The sequence below is a fragment of the Bombina bombina genome, chromosome 2, assembly GCF_027579735.1.
Source record: "Bombina bombina isolate aBomBom1 chromosome 2, aBomBom1.pri, whole genome shotgun sequence".
NCBI lineage: Eukaryota > Metazoa > Chordata > Amphibia > Anura > Bombinatoridae > Bombina > Bombina bombina.
Genome location: NC_069500.1, coordinates 224,374,924 through 224,398,119, shown reverse-complemented (window position 1 = coordinate 224,398,119; position 23,196 = coordinate 224,374,924).

Sequence of the window (23,196 nt, the reverse complement as noted above, 5' to 3'; positions counted from 1 at the left end):
GAGGCTTGAAACGTCGCTATGTTTTTATCCTAATGTTGCTTAAATAAAGAAGAAGTGTTTTAAAGAAAAGTGCTGTTTCCATTGTCTACTTTTGGATATATATATATATAAACCACAGAAATAGGAGCACACTCGCAGGGTCTTAATGACATATTATTTATTCAAATTGACGTTTCGGGGTTGTTAGCCCCGTCCTCAGACCATTACATAAGTTAAAATACAAAGCAAACTTTTATACATTACCCTCCACCATCACCATGTACTACCGGAAGTGCTGCCGGCGTCCTGCAGAGCTCAATGCGTAGGTCCGCTGGTTGCCCCAGCAACCATTGTAAACAACCCTGAAACGGAACAGAAGTAGTTACGCAATGCATAGATAAACATATCTGCCATAAATGTTATTATGTTGTCTATTATTCTATAGGAGGGTTCACTAAGGATACCTGCTGTTTGAGTCATCAGTGTAATACACCCTGTAACACATGTGACAGGTTGTCAAGCCAACCGTTGTAATGGCACTATAACGATGGAGACTCAAACTGCCCATGTATAATGTAACAGTAATCATTATAACACAATATGATAATTTACAGATATTTCTATATAAATCGTTAGTGCACATCCATAGACTACTCCCCACATATAGATACTCCCTTAAGCTATAAATATTCATTAGTGTGGGACTATATTAGGGCTAAGACTATAGAGAAGCATCTGAGCTTTAAGTACTGTAACATCCTCTAGCACTTAAAACCTAATTGTGTCTAGATCACATTATAAAAAACAATGCCAATCCAATTGTGTGTTTAACCCCTTGGGGGATAAGGTCCCCAAGTTGTAAATCCACCTGGATTCTATTTGCAATAGAAGATTGGCTCTATCTATGATCTAAGATATGTGATCATTGATCACGTACCTAAACTCAGTAGGGGTGGAGATAGAGCCAATCTTCTATTGCAAAAAGAATCCAGGTGGATTTACAACTTGGGGACCTTATCCCCCAAGGGGTTAAACACACAATTGGATTGGCATTGTTTTTTATAATGTGATCTAGACACAATTATGTTTTAAGTGCTAGAGGATGTTACAGTATTTAAATCTCAGATGCTTCTCTATAATCTTAGCCCTAATATAGTCCCACACTAATGAATATTTATAGCTTAAGGGAGTACCTATATGTGGGGAGTAGTCTATGGATGTGCACTAACAATTTATATAGAAATATCTGTAAATGATCATATTGTGTTATAATGATTACTGTTACATTATACATGGGCAGTTTGAGTCTCCATCGTTATAGTGCCATTACAACGGTTGGCTTGACAACCTGTCACATGTGTTACAGGGTGTATTACACTGAAGACTCAAACAGCAGGTATCCTTAGTGAACCCTCCTATAGAATAATAGACAACATTAATAACATTTATGGCAGATATGTTTATCTATGCATTGCGTAACTACTTCTGTTCCGTTTCAGGGTTGTTTACAATGGTTGCTGGGGCAACCGGCGGACCTGCGCATTGAGCGCTGCAGGACGCCGGCGGCACTTCCGGTAGTACGTGGTGATGGTGGAGGGTAATGTATAAAAGTTTGCTTTGTATTTTAACTTATGTAATGGTCTGATGACGGGGCTAACAACCCCGAAACGTCACTTTGAATAAATAATATGTCATTAAGACCCGGCGAGTGCGCTCCTATTTCTGTGGTTTATATGTATTTTGATTGAATGCACCCCGGGCAGCCTTAACCTTTGAAAGTGCGTGCAGTGCCCTATGGACATTGAGTATATATATATATATATATATATATATATATATATATATATGTAAATGAACATATACATATGTAAATGTGTGCCCTGGCCACCACAGATGGACTATACAATGGCATAGAACAGAGATTTAATGAATTGATACCCTGTTTGCTAATACACCTCTGAGGCCATTTCAGATTGTCTTGCACATGTGCAACATTGTCACACTCATTGGAGCAGGTTCAGGAGTTTGGAGCTTATGTGTTGAGGTGACAGACTAAATCCCATCATGAGCACTAAAAGGGGAAAGTGGTATGGGCTTCTTTACGGTACTACCCCTTTTAGGCATGGTTGAGACAACAGACAGACAATGCAGGTTTTATTGTACAGGAAACTGGAAACAGGATTAGGCAACAGTGACACTGACACCAGAGCTGGAGTCAGAGAAGTGCCCACTCTAGATCCAGGATCAGGAGTGCCCACTAGAGAGACAAATATTGGAATGCCCACATGAGGTCCAAGGACAGGAGTGCCCAATCTAAGGCTGAGACTGGAGTACCAACCTGGGCCAAAGACTGGAGTGCTCACTTGAGGGCTAAAGACAAAAGCAGGATACAGGTACTTGGCAGATGCCCTCTGCAGGGAGTTACACCAGATTACTTAATTAGATATATGTGAAAAACATGGATCAATGCACATAAAAAACATAAAAAATAGATGTGATGACATCAAAGGTGGTGAAGATTGTGTACACAAAAACACAGGTAATATGAGAAAAAAAAACACTCTCAGAAAGAAAGATACAATGAAAAAATTAAAAATGAAAAAATGAAAAAATGAAAAAATAACACAATAAAAATTAAAAAATAAAAAGTTGATCAAACTTGTATTCCTGGTGGTGTGGATCCTGAGAAAGGGAGTTGTATATAAGGCCAGCAGTTGTATACAGTTTTCAGTCTTGAGAAAGGCCTGTATAAAGAGGCCGAAACACGTTGACTTTAAACTGTGATTTTGTGTACACAATCTTCATCACCTTTGATGTCATCACATCTATTTTTTATTAAGATTTTCTACTAGGAATTGATATTGGGCACTACATTAGACTTTGGACACTAATTTTGGACACCTTATTATCCTTTTGGACACTATCGGCTAGATTTTGAGTTCTGCGGCCAAAGGGGTGCGTTAGCTAAGCTGGCTTTTTTCCCCCCGCACCTTTTAAATACTGGTGGTATTTAGAGTTCACAGAAGGGCTGCGTTAGGCTCCAAAAAAGGGAGCGTAGAGCATATTTACCGCCACTGCAACTCTAAATACCAGCGGTGCTTACGGACGCGGCCAGCTTCAAACACCTGCAAAAAAGCAGCGTTAAGCTCCTAACGCAGCCCCATTGTTTCCTATGGGGAAACACTTCCTAAGTCTGCACCTAACACCCTAACATGTACCCCGAGTCTAAACACCCCTAACCTTACACTTATTAACCCCTAATATGCCGCCCCCGCTATCGCTGACCCCTGCATATTATTATTAACACCTAATCTGCCGCTCTGTACACCGCCGCAACCTACGTTATTCCTATGTACCCCTAATCTGCTGCCCCTAACACCGCAGACCCCTATATTATATTTATTAACCCCTAATCTGCCATCCCCGCTATCGCTGACCCCTGCATATTATTATTAACCCCTAATCTGCCGCTCCGTACACCGCCACGACCTACGTTATCCCTATGTACCCCTAATCTGCTGCCCCTAACACCGCCGACCCCTATATTATATTTATTAACCCCTAATCTGCCGCCCCCAACGTCGCCTCCACCTACCTACAATAATTAACCCCTAATCTGCCGATCGGACCGCACCGCTACTCTAATAAATGTATTAACCCCTAAAGCTAAGTCTAACCCTAACACTAACACCCCCCTAAGTTAAATATAATTTAAATCTAACGAAATAAATTAACTCTTATTAAATAAATTATTCCTATTTAAAGCAAAATACTTACCTGTAAAATAAATCCTAATATAGCTACAATATAAATTATAATTATATTGTAGCTATTTTAGGATTAATATTTATTTTACAGGCAACTTTGTATTTATTTTAACCAGGTACAATAGCTATTAAATAGTTAATAACTATTTAATAGCTACCTAGTTAAAATAATTACAAAATTACCTGTAAAATAAATCCTAACCTAAGTTACAATTAAACCTAACACTACACTATCAATAAATAAATTAAATAAACTACCTTCAATAATCTACAATTAAACCTAACACTACACTATCAATAAATTAATTAAATACAATACCTACAAATAAATACAATGAAATAAACTAAAGTACAAAAAATAAAAAAATATTTACAAACATTAGAAAAATATTACAACAATTTTAAACTAATTACACCTACTCTAAGCCCCTTAATAAAATAACAAAGACCCCCAAAATAAAAAAATGCCCTACCCTATTCTAAAATGAAAATAGAAAAGCTCTTTTACCTTACCAGCCCTGAAAAGGGCCCTTTGCAGGGCATGCCCCAAAGAATTCAGCTCTTTTGCCTTTAAAAAAAAAAACATACAATACCCCCCCCCAACATTACAACCCACCACCCACATACCCCTAATTTAACCCAAACCCCCCTTAAATAAACCTAACACTAAGCCCCTGAAGATCTCCCTACCTTGTCTTCACCACGCCGGGTTCACCGATCGATCCAGAAGAGCCTCCGATGTCTTGATCCAAGCCCAAGCGGGGGGCTGAAGATGTCCATGATCCGGCTGAAGTCTTCATCCAAGCGGGAGCTGAAGAGGTCCATGATCCGACTTCTATCAAGCGGCATCTTCAATCTTCTTTCTTCCGGATCCATGTAGTTCATCCCGCCGGCGCGGAACATCCATCTTCACCGACGACTTCCCGACGAATGACGGTTCCTTTAAGGGACGTCATCCAAGATGGCGTCCCTCGAATTCCGATTGGCTGAGGTAAAAGAGCTTTTCTATTTTAATTTTAGAATAGGGTAGGGAATTTTTTTATTTTGCTGGTCTTTGTTATTTTTTTAGGGGGCTTAGAGTAGGTGTAATTAGTTTAAAATTGTTGTAATATTTTTCTAATGTTTGTAAATATTTTTTTATTTTTTGTAACTTAGTTCTGTTTTATTTTTTGTACTTTAGTTAGTTTATTTCATTGTATTTATTTGTAGGTATTTTATTTAATTAATTTATTGATAGTGTAGTATTAGGTTTAATTGTAGATAATTGTAGGTAGTTTATTTAATTTATTTATTGATAGTGTAGTGTTAGGTTTAATTGTAACTTAGGTTAGGATTTATTTTACAGGTAATTTTGCAATTATTTTAACTAGGTAGCTATTAAATAGTTCTTAACTATTTAATAGCTATTGTACCTGGTTAAAATAATTACAAAGTTGCCTGTAAAATAAATATTAATCCTAAAATAGCTACAATATAATTATAATTTATATTGTAGCTATATTAGGGTTTATTTTACAGGTAAGTATTTAGCTTTAAATAGGAATAATTTATTTAATAAGAGTTAATTTATTTCGTTAGATTTAAATTATATTTAACTTAGGGGGGTGTTAGTGTTAGGGTTAGACTTAGCTTTAGGGGTTAATACATTTATTATAGTAGCGGTGTGATCCGGTTGGCAGATTAGGGGTTAATAATTGTAGGTAGGTGGAGGCGACGTTGGGGGCAGCAGATTAGGGGTTAATAAATATAATATAGGGGTCGGCTGTGTTAGGGGCAGCAGATTAGGGGTACATAGGTATAATGTAGGTTGCGGCGGTGTACGGAGCGGCTGATTAGGGGTTAAAAAAAATATGCAGGTGTCAGCGATAGCGGGGGCGGCAGATTAGGGGTTAATAAATATTATGTAGGTGTCGGCGGTATTAGGGGCAGCAGATTAGGGGTACATAGGGATAACGTAGGTGGCGGCGGTGTGCGGTCGGCAGATTAGGGGTTAAAAAAATGTAATAGAGTGGCGGCGATGTTGGGGGGCCTCGGTTTAGGGGTACATAGGTAGTTTATGGGTGTTAGTGTACTTTAGAGCACAGTAGTTAAGAGCTTTATGAACCGACGTTAGCCCAGAAAGCTCTTAACTCCTGATTTTTTTCTGTGGCTGGAGTTTAGTCGTTAGATTTCTAACGCTCACTTCAGCCACGACTCTAAATACCGGCGTTAGAAAGATCCCATTGAAAAGATAGGATACGCAATTGACGTAAGGGGATCTGCGGTATGGAAAAGTAGCGGCTGCAAAGTGAGCGTTAGACCCTTTCCTGGCTGACTCTAAATACCAGCGGTAGCCCAAAACCAGCATTAGGAGCCTCTAACGCTGGTTTTGACGGCTAACGCCAAACTCTAAATCTAGCCGTATATTATTTATTATAAGCAAGCCTATGAAGAACGTACGAGTTTAGCGCTGACACTTAGACGTATATTGCCTCTAGATCATTAGAGCTGATCAACAGACAGTTATCTTCATTTGATTTTATGTTTACACAAGTTTGATATTGTATGTTTTTTATTTGCATGTATCCATGTTATGTATCTTGTTATATTAAATTTTAATTGTTAGAATAAACACACTGTATACCTTCTCACATATATCTAATTAAGTAATCTGGAGTAACTCCTTGGAGCTTTTCAGTACCTTAGCCTTACTTGTTAGGCGCTCTTAACACTATTGTTTATTTTCTGTTTTCACATTTGTTAAGCTAGGTACCATCTGTTTGGAGCTATAGGTATCATTCCGTTGGCGCTAGGTCTCCGTAACACAGATCAGTTACCAAAAACAGGGAGAATCTGGAAGAGAAGTCAGGAAAACAGGCCATGTTCAGAATACCGGAGAAGCTGTCCAACCCTTCATCAAATCCAAAAGAGAAGTCAGGAGGCAAGCTGGATGAAGGAACAATAAGAAAAACCATGCAGGCAAACAGACTTCAGGACAGAGACACTAACACGGAGGATGAACCACAATGTCAGGGCATGGAGAGGCCCGTGAGGTAGCCTTTTAAAGCTGTGGAAGCAGATGGAGCCAGAGAGCTAGCCAGTGTAGGCAGTAGATCCCCCTGGTGGTGCCCAGGTTCAATCGTAGGCACAGCCACGATAAACATAATAGAATGCTTCAAATGTTTCTTGGAATACTTGCAACGGTGTCAAAAGGCCATTTCAGGGCTTTATCAAGTGAGTTGTTGAATTAGAAAAGGCAAAAATTATAAAAACACATATAAAAAGGTCAAATTTAAAATCTCTGAAAAGGAGCACTTGAAACTTTAAAAGCTTGGCAAAAGTCTTGTAGAGTAAGGCATAGAGTTTTACAAGATAGAGATCATTCTGAAGATGTCCTGTAAATGGGAATGCAAGGAACAAGGAGGGGATAAGGTGACCAGGAGCAGAGCAAATAGTTGGGAAGAAGAGTATTTGGAGACAACATCAGAGATATTGTTGGGGAGCAGTGTTATTGAGGACCTTGAATATTAGGGACCAAATTGTGTGCTTTATTCTGGAGGCTAGAGGAAGAATCCTATGAAGGGATTAGAAGAGCGGCGCAGCACATGAGGATCAAAGTGCAATGAAGAATAGCTTGACACAGGCATTTATTATGGATTGTAAAGGAGATAAATGGCAGCTATGGAGACCAGAGGGAATGGAGTTGCAATAGTCAAAGCAGGCTATTATGAGAGAGTGGATTCAAATCTTAACTGTGCCTTCATTCTTCCCAACCCTAGTAAGATTTGTGCTTCACCTTCCAATTATTACATTGCTTATTTTAGACATTACATTATCTTTTTTTTTTATAATAATTTTTATTGAGGTCATAACCTTAAAATACAGCTTTTTCAGTGCAAAGTAAATACAAAGTATCAATACTTAGTGTTGTATAGAAAAGTATACAAAGAGAAAAGAAGGAAAAGAAGGAAAAAAAAACTTTGTGAGATGGGATTGAAACCATCTCCTCTCTTGAAACCTCGTTTTTACAGAGGTCACCTTTTGCGTATATATTGTTTTACAAGATATTTTACAGTAGTCTATAAAGGCGTGACCTTTAAGTTAGTGGTCTAGCATTACATATTACAGACTCGTGCGGGTGATAGGGATTCCAAGACCCCTCTCTGCAGATAATTAGTTAGCTCATGAGTCATTCTGATTTCCCTAGCGCCTGGGTTATCTTTAAAGGGAAGGGGAGGTTTAAAGGGCACATATAGTAAGCAGTTTAGGGTCTGGTATAGTATGTGGAATTGGGGATTAGGGGGTGGGGGGTCTCAGGTGTTGGTCACCATTTCGTTCCTATTGAACAGTCAATCTAGGGAGTTTTTTGGGCCCACAACGACTCCCAGGGCTCCCATACGAGACAGTAATCATTTAATTGTCTGCGCTCTCTAGCAACATAGTTTTCCATGTTCTTAATGTAATTTACACAGTCTATTACTCCCTGCCACCTAGGGGGCTGTTTTTTTTTCCAATTCCTTGCAATAAGCAATTTGGCGGAGACAAGGATATATATCAGTAGATTTTGTTTGTGTTCGGGGGGCTTATCTATTTCTAGATGTAGAATTGTGAGAGCTGGGGTTAGGGTTTTCACTAAATCTAGATCATTACAGATCTTTTCTGCTTTGTGCCAATAATCGTCTAGTTTTGGACATGTCCACCAAACGTGGAGGGGGGACCCCGGTTCTCCGCATTCCCTCCAACACATCGGTGAGTGGCTAGGGAAGAGCTTCTGTAACTTTGTGGGTACTAGGTGCCACCTTGTAATTATTTTGAAATATAATTCGTAAAGGGTTATACAGTGGGTTGCTTTTTTCATTAGGCTAATAGCCTTGCTCCATGTGACATTACATTTGTTCAGAGTTAACAAAGTTTAATCACATTTAATTAATTGGGACAAAGTAAGCCATAGGCCGGACAGAAAAAAAGAAAGATAATATAGAGTTGGAAGAATAGTTTGATCATTTTTAAATATAAAGATAGATACTGAATTTATTTCTAAACTACTTAGCAGGATTTTCTTATTTTACGACAAGCCTACAGCAGAAAAATTATTTCTTGTTTAAAAAACAGCACTTGACAGGACTGTCCCCTATCCTTTTTTATTTTGCTTTCTTTACTCAAGTATAAACTTGATCTTTATGCTAAGGATATGTTATAATCACTTAATTGAATAATCTCAATTACAAAAGTGGTAAAAGAATTGTGTTAAACTATTAAATATTTTAACTTTATTAATATATGAACCTTTTAAACTTCACTAAACATTTTCCTTTAACAGATGTAATTACTGTAAAACAATCAAATATTTCCCATAGTGACATATATCCCTATTGCATATAGGAACTGCCTATTTCTTTTCTTAGATTACCAAAAATATGTCCTGTTTGGGAATGATTAAAATAATTAATTAAATACCCTTTTTAAGAATTGCATATATTTTTCAGTTAATAACAACACCACCACCTCTAAATCATATAGATAACCTTCAAAGTGCAACAGTTACATACAGTAAGGGTAAAATCCAATCCTAGAATCCAGAACTATCAGCAAATCACATGCAATATTAATTTTTATAAAGTCTTTATAAAGTACCAGGACAAGCACTGTTTTTTGGTATATGATGTCAAAGCAAAATCTTCTCAGTTCATGTATATTACAGAGTTTATTTTCAGACCTTATGAATTAAAAATCCTACCAGGTGTTTTTAACTAGATAATATATGTGTGTGTGTTGTTGTACTTAAAGTGAAGGTAACGTTACCTTCATGTCAATCTATTATATTAATAATTGTTCCAAATAAATATGACTTTCATTTATGAATTTTTATCAATTCGCTTGTAAAGAAAGTTATTACCATTTTTATTATATTTCTGAAAGGTCCCGAAAAGCAACCTGTTTTGTTATTTTCTGGCTCCAATTGAAAATCTGGCTGGGCAGCCGTCAACTCATGTCATCCACCTCCTTTCTCTTATGCGCATGCGGTATTAATTTTTTCGAAAGCTAGCAATCTACGCTTGCTCTCATTTCGTGCATGCGTATTGGTATTGTTAAGAAATTCCAATACAATGTCATCGGCATAATACTGAAGGCTCCGATTCAGACAAGTGCATCACTCAACTTCCCAGGTCAATGATTGTCAGGAATCTAGCTCACAGTTCAATGTCCCTTTAACGTCTGCAATAACCTTTCCCTCTGCCTATTTAAGGCTCCTCCTTGCTAAGCTCATTGCTTAGTATTGCAGTTCTGAAGTTGTTCAATTCTGTGAGCCTTTGCCTGGAAAACTACATACAAGGATTTCTACTTGGTCCTGTTTCTATCTACCAGCTTCTGGATTTAATATCCTTTTATCCTAAATGATAACCGTTTGTACCTTAACCTGTAATCTCTGCTCAACCGTTATTACTTTGTCTAGGTCATACGATTTTGTTGCTCCGTTCCCTGCATATCTCTTTAAGCCTCCCGCTCTCCATACCTGCTTCCTCCTCTGCTCTACACTGCAACGCGGTGACGTCATCGCCGGCTGCGACTCACTCTGCATCTCGCCGGAGGCCTGAAGCCTACTAGCACTCCGGAGTTTCCTTTTGCCTCCTACGTTCCCATTCAGTACACAATGTCTAGGAGTTCGTGAGTAATTATTAGTTCATTTCATCAATTCTATTTCCCTGCCTTCTTTTTTGCCGCAATGAGACTTTATTTCTTCTTAATCAGCTTATAGAGTTTTACTTTTGTTTTGCTCTGTATTCATATTTCCACAGTGATCCTCTGAGTATGTCTTGGTTTATATTACTGCTACTATACACTCAGTTATGAATCTCTGTATCTCAGGACAGATTAACATCTACCCCTGCTGCTATTATTTTTTCCATCACAGTGTCAACCCTGATACATGTGGCAGCCATAGGGTGTATGTGTAATCCCTACCTGTATATTAATCATTGCATAGTGATTGCCAGTTTATCATTGTTGCCAAGGTGTATTCATATGTTATCCAAACTTATCACACATGCAAAACAAACTATTGCCTACAGTCATTCTTCCAGCAGTTGTGGTCCTTAACTTTTTATCTATTATCAAAAGATAGGGAAACTTGTTTTCAGCAAACCCTGACATAATACTAAGCCTCTCCTCATGGATCCAGCTGGGATGAATACCCATTTGCAGAACCTCACACAGAGGGTTGATCTGCTCACTGAAGCTTTAAACACCCTGAAAGTTGAAAATGACACCATGAAGGCGTACATTAGAGATGTGGTGGATAAGAGGGTTCCCATACTAGAGCCCCAGGTTAGCACCCCAGAGAAATTCAGTGGTGATAGGTCTCAATACAGAGATTTCAAGAATGCCTGTCTTCTCCTATTTTCTTTAAAACCCCATACATATCCAAATGACAGAGCTAGAGTTCTCACAGTTATCTCCTATTTAAGAGGTGAACCCCGTACCTGGGCTAACTCTTACTTTGAAAACAACGATGAGATACTAAACTCTCTGGACAATTTTTTTCTTGCCATGGGAAACCTGTATGAAGATCCCTACAAGCAAATTACAGCAGAGAATGCAATGAGAAACCTTAAACAAAGGAAAAGATTAGTCGAAGATTATATCACTGAGTTTAAAAAATGGGCTAAGGACACACAGTGGAATAATCTGTCACTAAGAAACCAGTTTCGGTTAGGCCTCTCAGAAGGTATAAAGGATGAGCTTTCCCGTTCTGAGTTACCCCAAACCCTTGAGGAATTGATGACATTAAGCATTACCATTGATAGGCGTCTCAGGGAGAGACAACAGGAGCGCTCCTATCATGAAAATTACCCTAAAAAACATTACACACCTCCTGTGACTAAGTCCACTCCTGAACCTATGGACATAGGTTTCACTAAAGGCCCACTCACAACAGAGGAAAAGAATAGAAGAAGAGCAAATAACTTATGTCTCTATTGTGCTTCTGAGTCACATACTGTTAGAGATTGCCCTTCCTTGCAGAAACAAAATAAGGGTAAGACTTATATTCAGCCTTTTTGTTGTACCACCCAACATTCACCCACTCCTTATTTACAACTCTCTCTTCTCTTACAGTGGGAGTCTCACCGGGTCATGGGTTCCGCGATCATTGATTCTGGAGCTACAGCATCATACATTGATAGTGTGTTTACCCATACAAATAAAATACCTGTAGTCAAACAAAAGTCTCCTGTGTTATTACGGGGAATTGATGGTAATCCTATTCCAGATGGTCCAGTAGAGTATCAGACCATTCCCTTACTTATTTCTTCCACTGACCATCATAGGGAGTACATCACATTTGATATTATCCCTTCCCCTATCTCACCTATCGTACTAGGGATAAATTGGCTTCACACACATAACCCCAATATAGATTGGTCTAATTTAACTCTTTCCTTTAATTCAAAGTATTGTCTTACTACTTGTTTTCCAGCTACTGCTTTACATACAACTGAACTTCCTCCCGTTGTCAAGATTCCTGAGGTTTACCAGGACTTTGCTGATGTTTTTAGTAAAGCAGAATCTGAAAACTTACCGCCCCATAGGAAGTATGATTGCCCTATAGAGATCATACCTGGTTCAGAAATCCCTACAGGGCATATATACCCACTTTCCAACCCAGAGTTATCACACCTGAAGTCTTACTTAGAGGAAAATCTGAAAAAAGGTTTCATCCGACCATCTACCTCACCTGCTAGTGCAGGGATTTTCTTCGTAAAGAATAAAGACGGTTCACTTAGACCCATTGTCGATTATCGACAATTAAACAAGATAACGATTAAAAACCGTTACCCATTACCTCTTATTCCTGAGCTCATAGAGAGGTTGGAGGGTGCACAGTTTTTCACCAAACTGGATTTAAGGGGAGCCTATAACCTCATCCGAATTAAATCTGGCGATGAGTGGCTTACGGCATTTCGAACCCGTTATGGGTTGTTCGAATATGTCGTAATGCCTTTTGGGTTATGTAATGCCCCCGCGACGTTTCAGCACCTCATAAATGACATTTTTAGAGATATACTCGATATTTTCGTTGTCATTTATCTTGACGATATCTTGATATACTCCAAAACATACCAACAACACATCTCTCACGTTAGACAAGTACTATCTAGACTCAGGGGTAACCACTTATATGCTAAAGCAGAAAAATGTCTCTTTAACACACAGTCTATCACTTTTTTGGGGTATGAAATTTCTCCCACGGGTATTTCAATGGAAAACAAAAAGGTTGAAGCAGTCTTGAATTGGCCTACACCCAAAAATGTTAGACAAGTTCAATCATTTTTGGGGTTTGCAAATTTTTACCGCTAATTTATAAAAAACTTTTCTAAGATAGCAATACCTCTAACTTCCCTCACTAAAGGTCATACTCCTTTTAAGTGGACACAACAAGCTCAGTATGCTTTTGATTTATTCAAACAAATGTTTACCTCTGCACCCATACTCCGTTTCCCAGACTCCAAGTTACAGTTCATTTTGGAGGTTGAAGCATCCAATCATGCAATTGGTGCAGTCCTGTCACAAAGAGAGAGTTTGACAAAACCACTTCATCCTGTGGCATTCTACTCGAGGACTTTAAATTCAGCAGAACAAAATTATCCTATCGGTGACAAAGAATTGTTAGCCATCAAACTTTCTTTGGAGCATTGGCGTCACCTCCTGGAGGGCACTACATTACCAACTCTCATATACACGGATCATAGAAACCTCCAGTACTTAAAATCCACTCGTACTTTATCAGCCAGACAGGTTCGGTGGAATTTTTTTTTCTCCCGTTTTAATTTTTTGATCACATACCGACCAGCTGGTAAGAACCACAAGGCCGACGCTCTTTCAAGGCAGTCATTCTTCTTGTCCACCGACAGTTAGTTCTCTCTTACCAGATGATAATTTCATATCTTTTGTAACGGATTCCACTGCTGTTTTAAAAAGAGAGCAAATGAAGGATCTGACAAAACCCACAGAACTCTTACAAGTAAATGCACAGGGACTCTTTTCTCGTTACTCAAAATTATATCTCCCACCTACGCTCAGATCTCCTTTTCTACGATCTGTTCATGACTCTCTTTTCGCTGGCCATCCAGGTCTCCGTAAGACCCAAGAGTTAGCGAAACAGAACCATTGGTGGCCAACCATTACATCTGATGTCAAGAATTATGTTTCCTCTTGTCCTACCTGCACTATTTCCAAAAAGGGCAAACAACCACCCTACGGTCTTCTACTACCCTTACCAACACCAAAGAAGCCCTGGTCGGAGATCGCCCTAGACTTCATAGTTGATTTACCTCTCTCATCCAAGAATAATACCATTTTAGTTGTTGTCGACCTTTTCACGAAGATGTGTCATTTCATTGCCTACCCCAAACTCCCTACTGCATTGGAGACCGTACAGTTACTCATTAATCATGTCATTAAACTACATGGTTTACCCATGTCCTTACTCAGTGACAGAGGGACGCAATTCTCTAGTAAACTTTGGTCCCAATTCTGCAAAACTTTCTCTGTAGAAAGGAAACTGACTGCTGCTTACCACCCTCAATGTAATGGCCAGACTGAGAGATGTAACCAGTGGCTGGAACAATTTCTAAGACTTTTTTGCTCTGCTAATCAGAATTCTTGGTCAGACTTTCTTCCTTATGCAGAATTCTGTTATAACAATACTATTCATTCCGCCACTGGTATCTCCCCATTCTTTGCTAACTACGGTTTCCATCCAGTTTTCCACTTGTTTGAACCATCTGAAACCTTTTCACCCACAATATCCGAACTATCGAACAACATCTCATCTAACTTCCAAGCCATTGAATCTGCAATAAAAAGCGCAAAGGAGGTATATAAGAAGTATTATGACAGACATAGACGTCCTCCTCCTACCTATAAGGAAGGTGATCTTGTTTGGCTCTCTACCAAACACTTACATCTGAACACCCCCTCCAGGAAGATGTCTCCCCTGTTTATTGGTCCTTATCCTATTTCAGCAGTTATCAATGCCAACACCGTACGTCTCAAACTGCCTGACACCTTCAGAATTCATCCTACCTTCCACGTCTCCCTCCTTAAACCCTATCGGGTTCTCAGGGACTCTGGATGCCCTGCTGCTACTCCCCCGATCTCCATCGATCCTGCTTTGGAATATGAGGTGCATTCTGTTTTGGATTCCCGCTTCCGCCTAGGTCGTTTGGAATATCTCATTCGTTGGAAGGGGTATACTCCTGATGAAGATTCCTGGGAGCCTGCTAGCAACATTCCGGCCCCGCGTTTACTCTCTTCTTTCCACCAGCGCCATCCGGATCGTCCTAAACCTTGAGCCTCGGAGTGGCTCCTTGAAGGGGGGATTCTGTCAGGAATCTAGCTCACAGTTCAATGTCCCTTTAACGTCTGCAATAACCTTTCCCTCTGCCTATTTAAGGCTCCTCCTTGCTAAGCTCATTGCTTAGTATTGCAGTTCTGAAGTTGTTCAATTCTGTGAGCCTTTGCCTGGAAAACTACATACAAGGATTTCTACTTGGTCCTGTTTCTATCTACCAGCTTCTGGATTTAATATCCTTTTATCCTAAATAATAACCGTTTGTACCTTAACCTGTAATCTCTGCTCAACCGTTATTACTTTGTCTAGGTCATACGATTTTGTTGCTCCGTTCCCTGCATATCTCTTTAAGCCTCCCGCTCTCCATACCTGCTTCCTCCTCTGCTCTACACTGCAACGCGGTGACGTCATCGCCGGCTGCGACTCACTCTGCATCTCGCCGGAGGCCTGAAGCCTACTAGCACTCCGGAGTTTCCTTTTGCCTCCTACGTTCCCATTCAGTACACAATGTCTAGGAGTTCGTGAGTAATTATTAGTTCATTTCATCAATTCTATTTCCCTGCCTTCTTTTTTGCCGCAATGAGACTTTATTTCTTCTTAATCAGCTTATAGAGTTGTATTTTTGTTTTGCTCTGTATTCATATTTCCACAGTGATCCTCTGAGTATGTCTTGGTTTATATTACTGCTACTATACACTCAGTTATGAATCTCTGTATCTCAGGACAGATTAACATCTACCCCTGCTGCTATTATTTTTTCCATCACAGTGTCAACCCTGATACATGTGGCAGCCATAGGGTGTATGTGTAATCCCTACCTGTATATTAATCATTGCATAGTGATTGCCAGTTTATCATTGTTGCCAAGGTTTATTCATATGTTATCCAAACTTATCACACATGCAAAACAAACTATTGCCTACAGTCATTCTTCCAGCAGTTGTGGTCCTTAACTTTTTATCTATTATCAAAAGATAGGGAAACTTGTTTTCAGCAAACCCTGACAATGATCTGTAAAAAAAGCAGCTTCTCTCTGCTTCGAATAACATAGTACTAAATGAATAAAGTTATTCATTGAATACTATTTTACAATGAAGATTGACGCATGTGCAGTACAAAACAGGTTTGCAGATTATCGCGTGCACAGAAGAAAGTGAGATCGCCCATTAGTGCATGCTCAGTTAATCAGAGCATTGTGGACGTGCTTTCCAGAGACATATAGAGTGGGTGGGACCGCTCTATACGTCAGAGGGCAGAAATCCAGGAAATAGGGGTTGGGAGGAGTCAGTATCACAACGGCAGGTATTTTAAAATATATATCTTCCGAAAAAAAGAAAAGTAATAGATAAAATAAGTTAGCGATTAGCTTCTGGTCGTATTAGCAAGTGCATTGATGTGTTCAAATTGGAAAGACTTTACCTTCACTTTAATGTCTGTTTAGATTGTAATTGTAACAATAAAGCTTGATTATTTTTTTAAACAAGAGCATGTAGCATGAGAAATTATGTTTTTGTTTTTAAAATGTCTCTGTTAATCTGAAATAACTGACATACTTTGATGTATGCATTATGAAATACCATTGTATTTCTCATGTTAATATAAGGGCAGTGGAAAGACAGCATAAAGCAAAAGATAATTCATTGACATTTTCAAAATGTGCAACATAAAAAACGCCTCTTGCAAAATATCAAATACTAAACAATTACAATCCATTTATAAGACTGATTGTTATTTTTATTCAGAAGCTGAATGATTACTTGTCTAATGGAAAGAGTGACAGAAAAGACTGTGACTAATTCTCAAATGAAGTAGCACAAGATACCTTCAGCCAATCTAAGGTAATACTGCTGAAAAGCAAAATTTAAAATGTGATATATGTCCACTTGATTATATGTTGACAGTGTTACGTCCAGCACAGGTTATAAATGCCTGAAGCCATATCTGCTTGCAAAATGTGTAAACCCGGATATGACACAACTCTGAGACATTCATAGCACAAATTCTGTCTTCATGGTATTTAGCCATTAGAATTATTTGACTGCTGAAAACTTACAGTAATTTAAAAGTGCTATATGTATTTGTATAACTAATTCATTATAGAATTATGCTAGAAATGTCAAAAATTACTATAACGCTATAGTCTAATTACTTTTTTCAAGTAACATAACATGCAATTTTTCCTTCTAATAATCAAATATTTTCTTTTACTCTGCCATTATGCAAGAATGTGGCATCTCTTTGTGATTATAATTTGAAATAGACAGCACCATAGCAATTCTTCTAAAAAATATTTTTATTGCTACCCTTCTGATGATTAGCTATTAAAATTAACTTATATAACTTTTTCTCCATTTTTTTATTAAATCATAGAAGAAAGTTCAAAATGCCAACTAATATGCTCTCGAAGAAAAAAATATTCGGGGTTAAGTAAACTATAAAATGTATTTTCTTCATGCACTTCACAATTTAGGGAAGATTACGTGTGAAGCGCTAATTATCATTCATACTCACATGCTAACTCGACTCGCACGTTGGATACCGCATGTTGCAAGTTGAAAGTAAAACGTTTTCGTGCATGTAATAACCCAATGACGTGCGCAAAAAGCCAACGTTACGATATCGCGATCGCGTTAACATATTCTCCCTTAGACTTCAATGGAGTGCGAAAAGAGGGTAAAAAATTAACACCCTACTCACGCACAAACCTGATCGTGTTTTCTTAAGTGCGCTAACCCAACATGAATATTTCACATTCCAATGTTCTTCACATAGAAGAATATGTTCTATTTCTTCATAAATTTATATTTCTATATATACAGTATATCTAATTTATTTGGTAAAATATATATCTGTACCTATATACGTATATGATTATATATAGGAATAGATATATAAAGATATATATAGGAATCAGGGCCGTCTTGGAATGAAAAGCAGCCCTGGAAAATTTGTAGACCAGCCCTAAATTTTGCTGCAGCAAACCAAACCAAGAGAAAGAATCACATTTTATAATAGAAGTAAACTATAAACCTTTAAGTTCTGTAATGGTAGCTATCCTGCCGTGGCAGTAGCTGTTTGCTATATATTTTTTTTACGCTTTTGTTTTTATGTTTACTTTTAAACATATTTATTTTTATTAAAGTACTGTTTAAAATACCTTTAAGTAACCAGAAGTATGGTGTAAATAATTAGAATTTGAGGCTAAGAAATTATAGTGTGTGTATGTGTACATATTCAGTATATATATTATATATATATATATATATATATGTGTGTGTGTGTGTGTGTGTATATATATATATATATATATATATATAAATATACTGAATATGTACACATACACATACACACACTATAATTTCTTAGCCTCAAATTCTAATTGCCTGCACTGGTAATTTTTTATTAATTAAAGACCCTAGAGAATTGACATCCCCTGAACAAAGTTACAAAGAGAGATCATTTTCACCAAAATGTATTCTAAAGTGTAACCTCAAAAGGATATTCAAAAAAATCCATACATTTAAGATATATGAATATGCATAGTAGTGCAATCATCAAAAATAACCAAAACTGTAAAATAATAATAAATTATAAAACTTAAAAACTCTAAGCAAGGTGTGTCATGCTGCCCTAGTGACCGGTCACTGAATACAAAAAGACTCCCTAGAATAAAAATGGGAGTAAGTCCTTTATGCACTTATCCATCCAGGTGTAAATGTCCCTTTATCAAGGTAATCTGTAAAGCCCTGATGTTCACAGTATCCATTTATATCCCAAATTGTGAGCTAAGTCAATATGACTACCGTGTAATTAAACCCTGGTGTATGTGGGAGCGAGTCAATCTTCTTGTATCTGTGTATATAAACGTTTGAAGACTTGCTCCTATATCCTCTTCCCTCTGATTCACTTTACCGACAATCAACAGCAGGCAGCATATCCTAGTATTGTTTTAAACCTATATTTATGTGAGTTGTTAGCGGTTCCATATATCCCTTTATTGACACTTTTTACCTTCAAAACAGACGTCCGGTCCTCTGGGGGAAACCGTGCATTTAAAACATACTCACTAACTTAGCTCTCAGTAACAAGGAGTCCGCTGTGGTTCCGGTGACTCCTGCGGGGTTAATCATGGTGTCTGAAGTTCCGCTCACTTGAATTCATCTTGGTACTAGGATTAGCATGTACAAGACTGGGGGTCAGCTGTTATCCCCAAATGCTCAAAAAGACCGATATGCGCGTTTCACCCTGCACTGTCTGTGCTTCGTGGGCTTCATCTGGCATGTATTTTCCTTTGGCTGTACACCATGTTATTTACTTACAAATTTGACACACCCACTTTTGTGAATAACTTTAACACCTTGCTTGCTACAATGTATACAAATCAATCCCCATATTTTGCTTTGCTACAAATTAATGCAGTTTATATATCATATTATTTGAAATACATTTCTAAACTATTTCTCAATGCTAAAAATATATATATAATAAAAATAATACCAATACTTTTTGTGGCTGTGATGAGTAATTATCTATTAGTGCCTAAACTACCCTTATTTTTCTATGTAAAAAATATGGATATTTATACTATATTGCATTTATTTATGAAGGACATTTAACATGTTTTCTTGTAGTGTTGTTTAATTTTTTTATAAAAAAGGGCCATAGTTTTTTCTTCATTCAATCCATAAGGGGTTAATGATTTTAAATTGAAAATCCATCTACATTCTTTTTGTAGTAATGTTTGATCCACATTTCACCCTCTATCTTGGAAATTAATTTTCTCTAATCCCATAAATTTTAATTCTTCACCATAACTTTCATGAAAAATTTTAAAGTGACGTGCTACACTGCTTGTCTTTATTTCATTGTTTATATATCTTTTGTGTTCCTTTATTCTTTCTTTCAACTCTCTATAGGTTTTTCCTATGTAATACATTGGGCATTTACAGTAAACAATATATACAACTTCCTCACTTCTGCAATTTATGTTGCCTATTATTTTATGTTGATTGCCCCATTTGTCACAAAAGAAACTACCTATTTGTATATTTTTGCAAACTTAGCACTTTCTACATTTTTCGTTTCCATCAGGTTTAATTCTTTTATTTACCCAATTGCTTCCTTTTACTTTTGTGAAGTGAATTTTTGTTAATTTTTTTTTTCAAGTTAGAGGCCTTTTTAGCTGACATTAAAGGTCTATCTCCAACTATATGTTTTATATCATAGTCCAAAGTTAACACTTTCCAGTGTTTTTGAATAATGGCTCTAATTTCATTCCATTTGTTGTTATAAGGACTAATGAATCTAACCTTTTTTTCCCGAATTTTTTTCCTTTTCCATATACAATGATTTATCTCTGTTTTTTATTTTAGCTGATTTATAGGCTTCTTTTAAAATATTTCTGGAGTAGCCTCTTTCTTCAAACCTTATTTTTAACTGTTCTGCTTCTGCATTGAACTGTGTTGTGTCTGAACAATTTCGTCTATGACGTAAATATTGTCCTTTCGGTATATTATTAATTAATGATTTTGGATGATGGCTACTGGCTAATAATAGAGAATTGCCTGCTGTAGGTTTTCTATAAGTGCAGGTTTCTATTTTATTATTGATGACCTGAATTTTTAAATCAAGAAATTCTATCTCTGTTTCACTCCAAGTATAAGTAAATTTTAAATTCAATTCATTCTTGTTTAGATTGGTCATAAAGTTTTAATTAAGAAATTGTGCCATCCCATAATACCAAAATATTGTCTATAAAACGAAGCTAGAGGTCTATATGATTATTTTCATCCATATTGTATATTGCATCTCTTTCCCACTTCCCTAGATATAGACAGGCATATGTGGGAGCGCAGCTAGTGCCCATGGCTGTACCCAACTTTTGATTATAACATTTCTCATCAAAAACAAAAGAATTATTTGTTAATACAAATTCCAAAAGTCTCATTACAAAGTCAGTGTGTTAAGCATATTTTTTCCCCTTTGCTCCAGAAAATATTTTCCTGCTTCCATCCCGTGTTTATGGGGGATAGAAGAATATAAAGATTCTACATCAATGGCTACTAAAATAATATGGCTTTTTACTACAATATCATTTAGTTTTTTAAGAGTATCTTGGGTGTCTTTTATATAAGATGGAAGAGTAAAGAGAAATGGTCTCAAACAGTAATCTACATATTTTTTTCCGTTAAACCTCCTTGGCCTGATATAATACACCTTCCCGGAGGTGGAATTTTGTTTTTATGTAACTTGGGAATAGTATAAAATATTGCAATTTTTGGATACTTTACAGTTAGAAAATGTAATTCTCGTTTATTTAGAAAGCCTTTATCAAAAGCTTCTTTCAAAATTTGATCCAATTAATTTTTATATTCCTTTGTTGGATTACTTTTAAGCAATTGATATTGTTTAGTATCTAACAGTTGTCTCTTACATTCAAGTGTATAATCTATAGTATTGAGGATTACTACATTTCCTCCCTTGTCTGAGGATTTTATGGTGATACTTCTATCTTATCTTAATAATTTTAATGCTTTTCTTTGTTGTACATTAAGGTTATCCATATGATCTGTTTTTATATCTAATTCCTCAATATCCTGTTCTACTAATTTTACAAAGTTATTTACACTTTGCACTGTAGAAAGAGCTGGCATACATTTTGAATTGTTTTAAAGGTTTCTATGCCCAATATAACTGCTTTCTAAATCATTTCCATCTTCATTACTTAAATCCTCCAGATCTTGTAACATTAGTCTATCATTTATATCTAGTACTGTGTCTGTAATTTTATCTTTTAGGGTTTTATTCAAAATTAACTTTCTCACAAATAGATTCAGGTCCTTTATTACTGTAAATTTGTCAATACTGTTCACTGGGGGAAAATGTAGTCCCTTAGATAATAATTTAATTTCATCCTTTGTTAAGGTTCTATCTGACAAATTTACAACTTCTAAAGAGGATTTTAAGGTGGGGGTTGTTGTTGTTGTTTATTCCTTAAGGGATAATGATTTATTTGCCCCATATTTAGATTTTTATTTCCTCCCCCTCTCCTCATTTTCTTCTTCCTGTCCTCCTCCAGTTCTGAAAACCCTTTCTATTACAGTATCTCACAAAAGTGAGTAAACCCCACACAATATGTAAATATTTTATTATATATTTTCATGTGACAACACTGAAGAAATTAAACTTTGCTACAATGTAAAGTAGTGTTTGTACAGCCAGTATAACAATGTAAATTTTCTGTCCCCTAAAAATAACTCAACACATAGCCATTAATGTCTAAACCGTTGGCAACAAAAGTGAGTACACCCCTAAGTGGAAATATCCAAATTGGGCCCAATTAGCCATTTTCCCTTCCCGGTGTCATGTGACTCGTTAGTGTTACAAGATCTCAGCCTCTCTCATACTGGTCACTGGAAGCTCAACATGGCACCTCATGGCAAAGAACTTTCTGAGGATCTAAAAAAATGAATTTTTGCTCTACATAAAGATGGCCTAGGCTATAAGAAGATTGCCAAGACCCTGAAACTGAACTGCAGCATGGTGGGCAAGACCATACAGCAGTTTTACAGGACAGGTTCCACTCAGAACAGGCCTCGCCATGGTCGACCAAAGATGCACATGCTCAGCATCATATCCAGAAGTTGTCTTTGGGAAATAGATATATGAGTGCTGCCAGCATTGCTGCAGAGGTTGAAGGGGTGGGGGGTCAGCCTGTCAGTGCTCAGACCATACGCCACACACTGCATCAAATAAGCCTCTTCTAAAGATGATGCACAAGAAAGCCCGCAAACAGTTTGCTAAAAGACAAGCAGACTAAGGACATGGATTACTGTACCCATGTCCTGTGGTCCGATTAGACCAAGATAGAGTTATTTGGTTCAGATGGTGTCAAGCTTGTGTGGCGGCAACCTGGTGAGGATTACAAAGACAAGTGTGTCATGCCTACAGTCAAGCATGGTGGTGGGAGTATCATGGTCTGGGCCTGCATGAGTGCTGCAGGCACTTGGGAGCTACATTTGTTTGAGGGAACCATGAATGCCAACATGTACTGTGACATACTGAAGCAGAGCATGATCCCCTCCCTTCGGAGATGGGGCCGCAGGGCAGTATTCCAAC